The sequence below is a fragment of the Triturus cristatus genome, chromosome 8 (genome assembly GCF_964204655.1).
Source record: "Triturus cristatus chromosome 8, aTriCri1.1, whole genome shotgun sequence".
NCBI classification, from domain to species: Eukaryota; Metazoa; Chordata; class Amphibia; order Caudata; family Salamandridae; genus Triturus; species Triturus cristatus.
The window spans coordinates 122,874,983-122,887,526 of record NC_140591.1 but is presented as its reverse complement, the minus strand read 5'-3'; positions in this window follow the sequence as shown (position 1 = coordinate 122,887,526).

Here is a 12,544-nt window from a genome sequence, read left to right as displayed (position 1 = left end):
ATTTAAGCTTTAATGCTGCTCTCAACTCCATGAGCCATGCTTTGCGGCTTTGTAGCGATGCTAATCATATCTCCAAAATACAACTGGGTGCTCTAAGATGGAAGTCAGCTGAAATGACAAATGCTATCAAATTATGTTGCTCATTTGGCCTCAATTCAAAAAAGACTTTTCCAAGTGCAAACTTAACTTCATTCTGAAGAATGGTGTAAATTCAAAGTTACATTAATTAACAAAGCATAAACATGTGTAAATGGATGTAACCTGAACCAACGCACTTGTCATCATACATTTCACCAGGGAGAACTCCTATGGGTGTATGAGATGAATAGTCAGGAAATCGGTTTTTAGGCACCGATTATAATTCATCAAAATACACAGCCATGAATGTGAGAAATATGTATTTAGTAATTTGTGTCATAAATCCGGACCCAAGAGACAAGGTTTCACATTTTTGCCAGAGGATTCAGAATTACCAGGTGCAATGCTTCTGCACCCAGTAACTAGACACCCATTAAATTCGGATGTGTACACTCTAATAAAGCACAATATTATATCTTGCATTATTTTGCTTCTGGTAGGCATAACATGGGTGGAGCATGGGTGTTCTCATGCTTCCATCCATCTATGTTGACATAATCCCAGATTTACAAATACTTACTTCCCCCATAGGATGACACTGGGTTACCTTATTGCATTTAATAAGGGGTAACTTTTATTTAGGAGCAGGTAGGAATGTTGAGTTTGGTCTTTAAAGAACTGTAATTTAAAACTCTCTTTAATGGTGAAGTTGGATTTTAAGTCACAATTCTGAAAAAACCCCTATTAGATAGTTTGGAAAGTAATTGGGCAGCCCAATTAACCCATGTGGGCTTGGGTAAATTTAGGAAAGTAAAGATGCCAAAAAGGGATTTATTTGAATCAAAATCTTTTTAGATAATTCTTTATATATATCTGTAGAGAGATATCTAATAACACATGGGAGTACTATTAGAAATTTGTCATTTTTTTGTCCTAACCATTTGGTGCCTGTGTCACATGACTAGTTGTAGTTGGCAGTTGACCTTTGTGTTTAACTCCCAGACAGTATCACAAAGGGGGACTGGTGGTTGGCAGGGTGTGCCATCCTGACCTGATGGGAGGGGTAGAGCTGTCACCTAACACACCCGCACTTCAAAGGAACTGCCTCAGCACCCACACAAATAACTTCACACTAGCCTTTTGTGACCCCAGACATCTTAGTACATGAGCAGGGCAAAGGAATATTGCAGAATCAGATATGGGGAAAAGTCTAGAGGTTTGTCTCACTTCAAAGTTGACACCAGGTAAAAATATTAGTACATCAGGCCCACTCTTGAGCACACTGCTGGACCTGTCAATCCTGCAGAATAAGAACTGCTCTCCTCCCAGAGGAGTGCCCTGTTGGTGGAGGCCTGTCCCGCTGTATGAGAAGGAAGACTAGACCTTCTCCCATCAACCCAAACTACCTAAAGTGACTCCAAGGGTCAGCTGACTGACCTCCTGTTCTGAGCGACAGGGGCATTACAAGCTCAAGAGGCATCTCAGCAACTGTCCAAAGGAACAGCTGCAACTGGACCTGCCTGAACCTGTGACTGGACCTGCCTGAGTCTTGCTGGCCTCTGCAAGAGTGAGTCCCTGATTCCCAAGAGGTGGCTCTCCAGGTTCTGGGCCCTTGATTGACCTCAGAGTGTACTCTTCTGAAGAAGAAGGAGAAATACGGACGTTTGCCCTCTTCACAACTGCAAATGGACCCATTTGTGCTGAGATCTTTTCAACCGTGGTGACTGTCTAAGGGAAGCTTTTCCTGCTACAGCGGTCGCCACCAACGACAAGCAACGCAATACGTGCACTTTGCGCTACAGCATTAACAACTCACAGTGACCGCCAATGGGAAGCTCCCACAACGACCATCTAAAATGCCTGACAGGTCCTTTGTACTACACATCCATGGTGCTCTTCCTGTTCCTCGCAACCATCTCCACCACAAGCTAGACTCTTCACACCAGAATTTGAGAGGGTAATTTTCAGCAGATCTATCCTGGTCATGCTTCATCGCCATCAGCCTGAACTTGTGACGTTCACCCAGTCATGCATGACTGGATAACTGCGAGTGCCACTAAGTGCATTCAGGTGCTATACCTACCTTAAATCTTTGAATTTTCATATATCCAGTTCTACTAATTGGATTTTAGTTGTTTTGGTGTGAAATAATTCAGTGTGGCCTTTGTCTTATGTTGAGTTCTCACTTTATTACTGTTTAAGTGCAGCATAAATGCTTGACACATTACCTCCAACTAAAGTGCTTTTGTGCCAAGCTACCAGAGGGTGAAGCACAGGTTGATTTATTGACTTTTGTAGTTCACACTAACCAAGATTGTGGCTGTTTGCTTGACAAGGGCTCACACTCCCCTCATCCAACTACCCCATTACTCACATATCCATACATACGTACATACATACATTTATACATACATACATACATACATACATACATACTATTCACTGGGGACAGCTGAGTATTTGGAATGTGATGAGTTCTTGCTACTCTCTATGTGGGATTGACCCGCAGCTGAGTTAGTGGCTGTAAAGTTGCTTTCAGGGATTTAAGGTTTGATGTTTGGTAGTGAGATTTGGCAACCGGCATTTTGCATCTTGTTGACGGTGGTTTTGCACAAGAGGTCAATGTCTATGGTGACCCTAGGGATTTTACATTTAGGAAGAACTAGAGAGGGAATCTGTGCAGCAGAATTCTGGAGCACACATCATCATAGATTAAGAAGTGGTCCATAGACCATGTAGAGTGTATATATTCATAAATCTTATACCTTAAAAAGAAAGTCAGCTATCTTCATACCATGCTTTACTGCTCAGTTATTAGAATTAGATCAATTGCTCTTAGTTTGGGTGAAGACACTTTGAAATGAGACAGGGATCAGGTCTATGATCCTGTTGGTTTAGTAGAAATGGTTTTGGTGGAAACATCACTCTTTATATTTTACAAGATTGATGATTTACAGAGGAATCGGCTAATCCCTTTACTTTAAAATACATTGATAGACAATTTAAGGAGTTCACCTATTTGGCTCAAAGCTTTCTTTAGCTAACGTCCCTGTTTCACTCTTGCATCATCAGCATCATTGATGGGAGGTGCTCCAATGAGGTTATTGTCTTGCAACCTTCTACTAACCTCTCTTTGCTAAGTAGGTCTGGAATCTTGCACACATTATGCATGTCACATTTTCCTTGTCCATAACATGCAAGTGCTTCAAATTGCTGGTTTTCCCAATGGAAAAGGGTTTCAAGGGTTGTTAGGTCATGCAAACTTCAACTAATCTATGTGAGTGTATTTGGTGGCACTTATGGCATTGGGTTGGATGTTACTTTTGGTTATAGTATGTCCGTCAGTTGCGATCTTCAAACGGATCTTGTGGGGGACCACAATATGTCATTGCATTTGTCTGTCTGAAATTATCAGTGCCACTCTGTTCCAGTGTTGCAGTCTCCATACTGTGAAAAACATGTTCATGCTGAGACCCTGTTAAATAATTCTTTTTTTTCCCTGCTTGCTTCTTTAGATTTCAGTATTGTAAAATGTTGTAATCATACAACAAAACAAGGGCATCCCAATCTGAAAATCTGCCTTATATAACCCCTCCCACCATTCCCAAAACCCACCCCACACTGTACTTGTAGCCTAATTGGTCCTTAGTACACTGTTCCCCAAGTTCATCGGTGTCTTTATATAACAGGTATTGTGCGTGCTACTTAAAACCAAGGTTTCTGCACTTAGCAGGAAATCTTGTTGGCAAAGGGTGCCAAAATTTAAAATAAAATGAATAAAATGTAATGTCTTTATCGGGATAACAGGAAAGAAAGTCATACATGTATGTTGTATTTGCATAGAACAATTTTATCCAAATGGCATATAAGCGGGTAAAGAGTCAAAGGCAAAATATACAGACAATGAGTGATTAGAGAAGAAGCTGGATTACAAGAGTGGTGATAGGCTGTTCTTTTGTTGAGTTGTAGTGTGCTTTAGAAGATAACCTAGCAATTCTGCATCCTGAGAAATAGTTAATCACATATTATTAATTTGCTCTTTGGCATCAATTTTTGCATTAATTGTACACGGCATGTATAAGTTTGGCTTTTATCAGGAATGATCAAGTTATGAACCTTCTGTGGCCAAAGAGTACATTATCCTGGAGTCTGATCCGATTAACAGGACCTGCTTCTGTATTCATACAACAGTTCAGATGTCCGGCTGATGCAGACTAATGACCATCGGTCTGCATGGAGAGCTCTTCGAGTTCACCTTCAGTGTGCAGCCAGGTGGCACCTCCACAGCTGTGTATGAAAGAAACAGCAGGTGGAGACCTGAAGGGTCATGAGGTGGTCATCAACCAATAATTTAACTACCTCGTGCATGGTCTGCAGGAACTATACAAGAGCGTTATTATAAACAGGAACATCCATGCAGGGTATTAAATTATGCCCTGCATAGGAGTCTGTCTATAATATGGTGTGAGTGATCTCATTATTATTAATTACAAATCTGATATGTGCCACTGTTCTCTTAGCTGCAGGATGCAGGCATCCTGAATGTAGGGAAATGTGACCAGAAAAGAGTATGCAATTAATTGAATGGAAATACCTGAAAAGATTTGAAACTTAATTATTAAATTGAACTGAGTTTCTAGCCACAGTGAGAGTGAGATGCAGATAGTGGCTGTGTTAGACCTGACATGCTAGAGTAATATTTCCCTAAATATTTTGCCTATTTCTCGTGAGTTTTGCTGGTTCTCTTTTAGTGGCCTTAGGGCTCTGGGTACATTCCCACTGTAGATGCAGTGTGAAAGTGAGCACACCCCTCTTACACACTTTAAGAAGTGGTGCTCATCTGACTTTTTAAACATGCCTCAAGCCTGATATTGCAGACCTGTGGGTACGCACTGGCACCTATGAGGTTTTTAAACATGTGTCAAGCCTGAGAATGCAGCCCTGTATGTGTGCAATTACATTTATGCTCAGATTGGCCTTTCTAAACCACTGGACAACCCTGAGGGGACCTTTCAGTACCACTAGGGCACCCCTGGGGTAAGTCTTAAGGGGTAAAGCAAGTGCTAGGTGAAGCATGTGTGTTCCCTTCCCAGGTAGTGAATAATACCCATGTGTGTTTTCACTACCTATAAGTGTTGCATATTTCTTGTATGGCCCATTGTCGTTTTCCCTATGTTAGCCTAATTATGCACGTTTTAGGCCACTTTTGTTTTGCACACGTTACTAAATAACATGCTTGCTTTTGTGCCACATTGGATTTTCACACTGAACCAGCACAAGTTTCCGCATCTTATTAATTTCCTGGGATTTACACTGAACAGCCTAGGCAAGCTCAAACAACATTGCTTTCTGGTCAGACACTAGCACCTAGACAGTATAAGAATGCAGCTGCTGTTTTGAATCCCCATATCTTCTCATACAACTGGGGTTCTTAAAACACTAACACAAAGCGAAAATCCTAAGACAAGAGTGCTGTGTCAGTTGATAGGTAGAACATCTACCTATGTATGCTAAAGTACAGGGTCCGCCACTAAACCCAGAGATCTATAATTTATAACTACTTAGCTTCATTAGTATGGGAGGGTTTAGGCAGATCTGTCAGATGACATGACAGGGTTCTTTATTGTATATGGTTTATTAACCATGCTGATGACATTATTAGCATGTACTTGTTTTCTAATTGTGGCCCAATTATTGCATTGTTGAGCACAATAGTTTAAATAAATATTGTAAACTTCCTTTGTGTCTCTTTTCTATTTTGTTGTGGACATGTACCAGTGAGAGAGCGAAAGGGTGGGGCCTGTTGCCACGATCCCTGAGAGGGACGGGAGTGCTGTGTTCTGGAGTTCCAAATCACTTGTATCTCTGGAAAGTTTAGGAGGGCAAATGAGGGACTATAGCTTGTCGGACGCTGGCTCATAGATACTGATGTGGTATGGTGCCTCAGTCGCCTACATATGGATAGTCTATGGACCCAAGCACTGTTCTGTTCCTTAGCAGAATCTCTGCAACATGGTGCCATCATCGTTTGGTCAGGTTCTTATTTGCGAGAACTCTGAGTAAAACTTATGCTTGTCCGAAATACCCTCTCACCTTTTCACCGGAGACGTCTCTGGTGATGGGGATTAATCCTCCACAGTGTTTAGAAAGAACTTAATTCTGTTGGTTGTTCAAGTTTGAATATTAAAAGGTTAAAAACCGGTTTGTGTAACTCTTCAAATTTATTTTTATTTTCTAATGATGCAACCTGTAAATATTGCAGCCAACGGCCAACCCGCAGTCTATGAACAGTTAGCATAATATGGAGTTTCTAATGAAGGGGCTCTTGTAATCTTGCTGCATACCGCTTTAAGGTATTTTATTGGGCCACATTTCCAGCTGTGGAGGCTAATACTAATACTTTCCATGAACATACTGTCGCACAGGAACCTGCTGCTCACATACCTATTGCACTGGCTGAGATTCCTCTAACTATTTGGGAACAATGTTCTGTGGGTCTTATACAGGTGCCTAACTCAGTTTATTTCACGCACTTTGTTGGCTGGCCCAGCTAAAATTGGCCTGCAAGAGCAAGCCCAGTTGCCTGCAGCGCCTGTTATTTGTCCTGAAATTGTTCATTCAGTTATGGGCAAAAGACCCACTAATTGTGAGAAAATTTCATTTTTGATCACCCAAAAAAATCTATCTACTTGAAGCAATCAATCTACTGAAGCAAGACAGACACAGAATTCTGACTATTTTCACCCACTTGAGTGGTTCCTACTCTTGGAGACTGTAACACATGGGGGACAATTTTTGCCACTATCTATACAATCTGTCATGGCAATCCCTCAATGTCAGTTTTACCAATCATTCCCAAACAGATACAGAATGAACATGGGGCAGGTCTTCCCTAGATTTTTGGATGAAACTAAAGGATAATTTTCCTGTAGTCACTGAAATGACTCTTTCTAATGTTAAAGGTGGAGCAGCATCTCTGGCTATGTGTCATTAACTTACTGCGGTGGAGGTAGCTGACCACGAACATGAGTTGCCTATAATTATTGCCAATGTATGCATATCTGTGGGGCGCAATGATTTGGGAACCAGACCTACAGTACCATCACTTGTTAAGCCTAGCACTGACAAGGATGCTCAACTAGCCCATGGGTTTGTTAAAAATCTATGGGAGAAAACATTGAAACAACAGAAAGGTAACCCTTGTGAGCCCCCTGAGAGAGGCTATGATTTTTGCAATTGCTCTAAGCCCAAGACTCCAGCCAGGTATCAGAGTTCTGATACACGTTCTCCTCGTTCCTTGCAGGACTCATCTAACAAGCAGTACAATAGAAGAGGGCGATCTGAACGCAGAGAAGAGTACATAATGCTGAAAAGAGACTCAAAATGCTCGTCTGACATGAAGATGAAGAAGTAGGAGGAGAAATCTCCTCAATTTAAAGCCCAATTTCAGAAAAAGAAGGTTGCAGTTACCACCGCAAAATATGCCACAGACACTGAGAACCCTCCGTCTTACAGGAGTTAGGCAGTGACTCTTCTCTACAGCGCGGCAGAAGTAACCATAGTGCGCCCGAATCTCCTGCCGTTTCTGGTAGTGAAAGCATGTGTTTACCACGCATATCGGTTCCATAAAGGCTAAACAACGTAATTCTTAATCACAACTATGCCTTTACCACGCATGCCTTTACAACAAATCAATCGTTGGGAAGGCATATTTGGTAAATACATATCCGTGGTTAAGAATTCACAAGTAACTCTTAACCCCTGCCCCCTGCCTTAGTTCCTAAACTACCCCACTCCTCCCAGCCCTAGTAACTTTTTCACCCCGCCTTCCCCATATCCCTAAAAACTACCTCTTAAGCCCTAAAAACGACCCTGCCCCTTCTAAGTCCTAAGAGGCATCATGATCCCTCCCCACGGCCCTGAACCCCAAAACAGCCCCCCAAGCCCTGAACACTAAACTACTCCCATGTCCTAAAGAATTACCCTGCCTCCCAGGTAGCACAAAAATGGCCCCCACACCCTAAAAACTTCCCCTAACTCCCCTCATGCCCTGAAAACTACCCTAAACCCCCCTGGCCCTCAAAACTGCATGACTCCCCCACTTGTGCTTCTCAGAACTGGGCTGGTGCTGGAAGGCACAGTGTGGAACCCTTTGATTGAACTACTATCGCCAGCAGCCTGCTTCTGCTCTGCTTACCGTGGGTAAACTTTCCGAGTAGTTGCCAAACCCCCTTTTTGACTGCCATCTAATTAGCCCTGCTAACTACCCCCACCTTCTTCCCTGGGACGCTGACTAAGTGTGACTCTGGCCGCAATAGGCCTATTATCAGGGAGCAGGATTTCTTTATCTCCAGCTGTGGGTGTAGGGTAGTTGGGGGTTAGCTGAATGGTGGAAGAGGGCTAGGACCATGGGTTCTGGATGTGCATTATCAACTGACCTCCTGGATATCAGTTGCACTGCATTAAGGTCCTCTGTGGATGTGTGTGCGAATGCGCTCCATACGGATATGCCTGATATCCGTAGCAACCCGTGTGTGGAAGTGAATGCCTGTTATTAATTACACCACACGGTGGTGTTGCTTTACACGTTGATTCCTTGGAAAAGAATACTATGTTTGACATTGGTTTTTACCTGTGCGGCCTTGTCCAACTGTGCTGTTTAAAAGTGTTGTAATTATCTGTGTGAACGCATTTCTGATATGGTTGCGATCTGGGGGGCATCCTATAACTGTGTGGTATTGAATTATATTAATTGCCAGAATGGGCCTCGTTCTGACGTGTCGCACTGCATAAGGGGGCTGGAGGGGTAAAATAGGATCTTTCTCAAGTGTAATTATTACTGATGTCTGTTAACACGTTTGGGCCTAGTACTGCCAGTGATACGTCCAAATGTGTTTTATGGCCAGAAATACATGATATTCATTTTGTTTTAATGAATGTGTGTGTTGAATACAAACATTATTTACATACACCACACGTGGTCTCTTTTGTGATGCTCAGTGTATTTCTTGTGTGTGTGCTGTGCTAATGCTTTACACATTGCCTCTATGATAAGCCTGACTGGTCAGTGGCAAGCTACCCAAGGGTTAGCACAGGTTATACAGTGAGTGCAATTACCAACCCCTGACGGGAGGAGTAGGTTCTGCCTGGCTAGGGCCTCGCCTCAGCCAACCAGAACATGCCGGTTCCAACAGGTTGTAAATATTATAGACATCAATATAATATAGACATCAAAGTTATCAAAAAAGGGAAGGTTATAGATTTTAAGAGAGCACATCGACAGCCTTTAGTTTCACAGCCTACTGACAGTCCATATAATGTAGATTTGTACATGTCCATATAGTGTGCAGTGACAGTCCATTGAGAGTCCACATAATATTGGCCACCATTTTAGGTTGGACGATAATCTCAGCTCTGAGAGTGATGCCTTATGTGATGTTCAGTCCACTGGGCTGCTATCTCCCGCCCAGGATTGAAGCTGTTGCAGGGGGCTCGGGCAGCTCGCCGATACCTCTTCCTCCCACACCTCATGTACCAATTGAAGTTATCAATTCCCCAGTGAGGCGCAGAACGAGCCGGGAGGTGGGCGTGGGAATGCGAGCAGTACTTCATCGCCTCTCCAGCACTGAGAACTTCATTCTACTCTCCCTGCCATGCTCGATCGATTAGAGAGACAGACCTAGATTAAAACTGTAATAAACACCCATCTATAGCCAGGCATGGGTCATTGAGCAGCCCCCAGTGCTCAGCGCGGGACTATGCCATGGAAATAGAAAGAGGCGTCGCCAGTGTGCACGGCTGTTTTGTTCATTATCTTCCGTTGCATCCTCAGGGGGGCTCTCTAACCTGCCTTTCTTGTTGCTCCCATGATTGAAAAGCGAACAAGAGCCAGATAGACACAGGCAGAGAGAGAATGCAGGGGCGGGGAAGGGCAGCAGCGAGGCATTAGAGGTAAAGCAGAAAACAGCGCGCGCCAACGATTGCTTCTCTTCTGGGATTGCAAAATCCGTGGAGTGGAACTGCATTCTCTCAGAGCTGCCTTCGAAGGGAGGAACGAAAAATCGTATAAGCAAAAAAAAAAAAAAAAACAAGAGTTTGAAAACAATCTGCCTCTCTTCTTCCTGTCGTTTGAATGTACTTCTTTTCGAAGCACAGTCTAACAAATATCTCACTTATAAAATGGGTCTGGGACCATAATACAGTCTAGAAGCACTAATAAGTGCACAGAAATGTAAAGGAAGAGGGTGGCAGTGGCACAACATTATGGGGTAATGGAGGGTGTGGTCAACATTATATTGGTGATTTCATGCTCGAAAACATCCTGCTTGTGTCTGGTGGGAATAGCACTCACTGTAAGGCCAGAGAAGGTGTGCTCCGGCGTTACCTCTGGTCATGGTAGTGTCGTTTACTACACCATACATCTGTGTGACTTGCATAATTGTATTTAATTATTTCTTTATGGAGTATCATATGCACAGAGTTGGAGAGTCCGTGCATTATAGAGCTGCACGAGTATGGGAGAACTTGGGCCCAGATGGGCTGGTCTTTGTGCAGCAGAGTGCTGTGTGACACATTGCAGCACTGAAATACACGAAGAAGAATAGAGCTATGGCACAAAAGTGGGCCAGAATGGTCTACCCTATGATTTGTCATCTAAGTACACTCTATGGTACACATTCAGTGGCGGCCGGCATGGCTCATGGGTGGCGAGCTATGGGAGTGTCGCAGGGGGAAGGGGTAGTCGCACAAGGGAGCGGGAGTCGCAGGGGGCTGAGTGCGCAATGAATAAAAAAATTACCTTGCCGCTGGTCCCGCGTCTGTGCTCTCCTCATCTTAGAACAGGAAGCACAGCCTGGCCCCACTGACCAATCACAATGCTGTAATGCAGCATTGTGATTGGTAAGCACCTAGGCCAATCACAACGCTGCAATACAGCGTTGTGATTGGTCTGAGCATCGTTACACTTCGATATCCAGGGACTGGAGGGGTGGGCATGTTCTCCATGCAGGCTGTATCGCAGCCTGTATGGGGAACAGTGAAAGTGCGCATGACTGGTTTGGGCAGCCCGCGAGGGCCGACCAGTCATTGCACAGTTAGGAGTGGGCAAACCACCCCTCCCCTGCCCTGCTCGGAGAGCAGAGCAGCCCCGCACCAAAGCAGCATGAACCATAAAATGATAATAATGCAAAGTTATTATCATTTTATGTTTCGTGCTTTGCACTACTCAGTAGCAGTGGGGCGATGCTCCGCCGCCATAGCGGAGGAGCCGCCACTGGTTATTCCATGCCTTACAATTTGAGCCAAAATCAAATACCACTATGTTAGTAGATCTGATTTTGAAATAAAAACAATGTTTTTGCTCTAGCCCACCCCAGACACACCCTCTCGCATACATTAGCAGGTGGTTGGTGAAAAGAGATTGTTGTGCGGGACGAGGAGCAGCTTTCAGTGCAAAATAACTTTTACTTGTGAAAGCTGATCCATCACTGCTGTTTGCACCACTCTTCCTCACTTCACATTTCTCTCCATCACACCAGCACAAACCTTTAGTAAACCTGGGCCTTGGTTCAGCTATTTTTACATGTACATTGTAGTTCTGAGCAAACACTGAGCCGCCACTGTATCATTTGTCTCATAGTACAGGTTTCCATGTAGAGCTCACTCAGTTGAAGTGCATCCTGGTACTTGTAGTCCCGTTTATCCCATTATAAGTTAAGTACCTTTAGTGTCTGACAAGCACATAAAGAAGATTAGAACATTGGAATGTGGAGCACTCCATTGTAGACAATGGAGTGCTCCGTGCTTCTACGGGCCGGTAAAGGCCCGCAGAGCAACATTCCAATATTTTACAAAAGCCTCTCAAAGCTCGAGGGGATACAAATCCCCTCGAGCTTCGAGAAGCCTTTGTTTAATTTGTTGGAACATTCTTCCCTCTAGTGGCAGAATGTTCTAATAGCCTTATAGCCCTTCGTAGCAGGGCTATACCGCTATTAAAGTCCCGCTGCTTTTGTTAAAGTCCCTCGCCTTCGGCTCGGGCCTTTAACGCTGCAGCGGGCCTTTAATAGCCGGTATAGCCCGCCGTAGCGGGCTATAAGGCTATATTAACACATTGTCTCTAAATATTACATAGCCTTTTTAAAATCACGTCGTTTTGTTTATGTTAAGCATGCAAACGTCTTATGGGACACTTCAATAACTAATCATTTTGTAAGAAAATTGATTTGCTTATGTGAAGCATGCAAACTGTCTTTTTGTATACTAAAGTTGAAATAGTTACCCCATAGTTCTTAGAAAACTGTTCTGCTTTCAGCGAGTGTGCTAATTGTGCTGCCTATAATGACCACAGAATTGCAGTCTGCGTACACCTTCGAAAACTGCTTTTTTTGCGACAGCTCTTCACTCTGTTTATACACAGAAATTCAAAACCAACATACTATTTTTCACACACACAATATTGCCTGGCTTG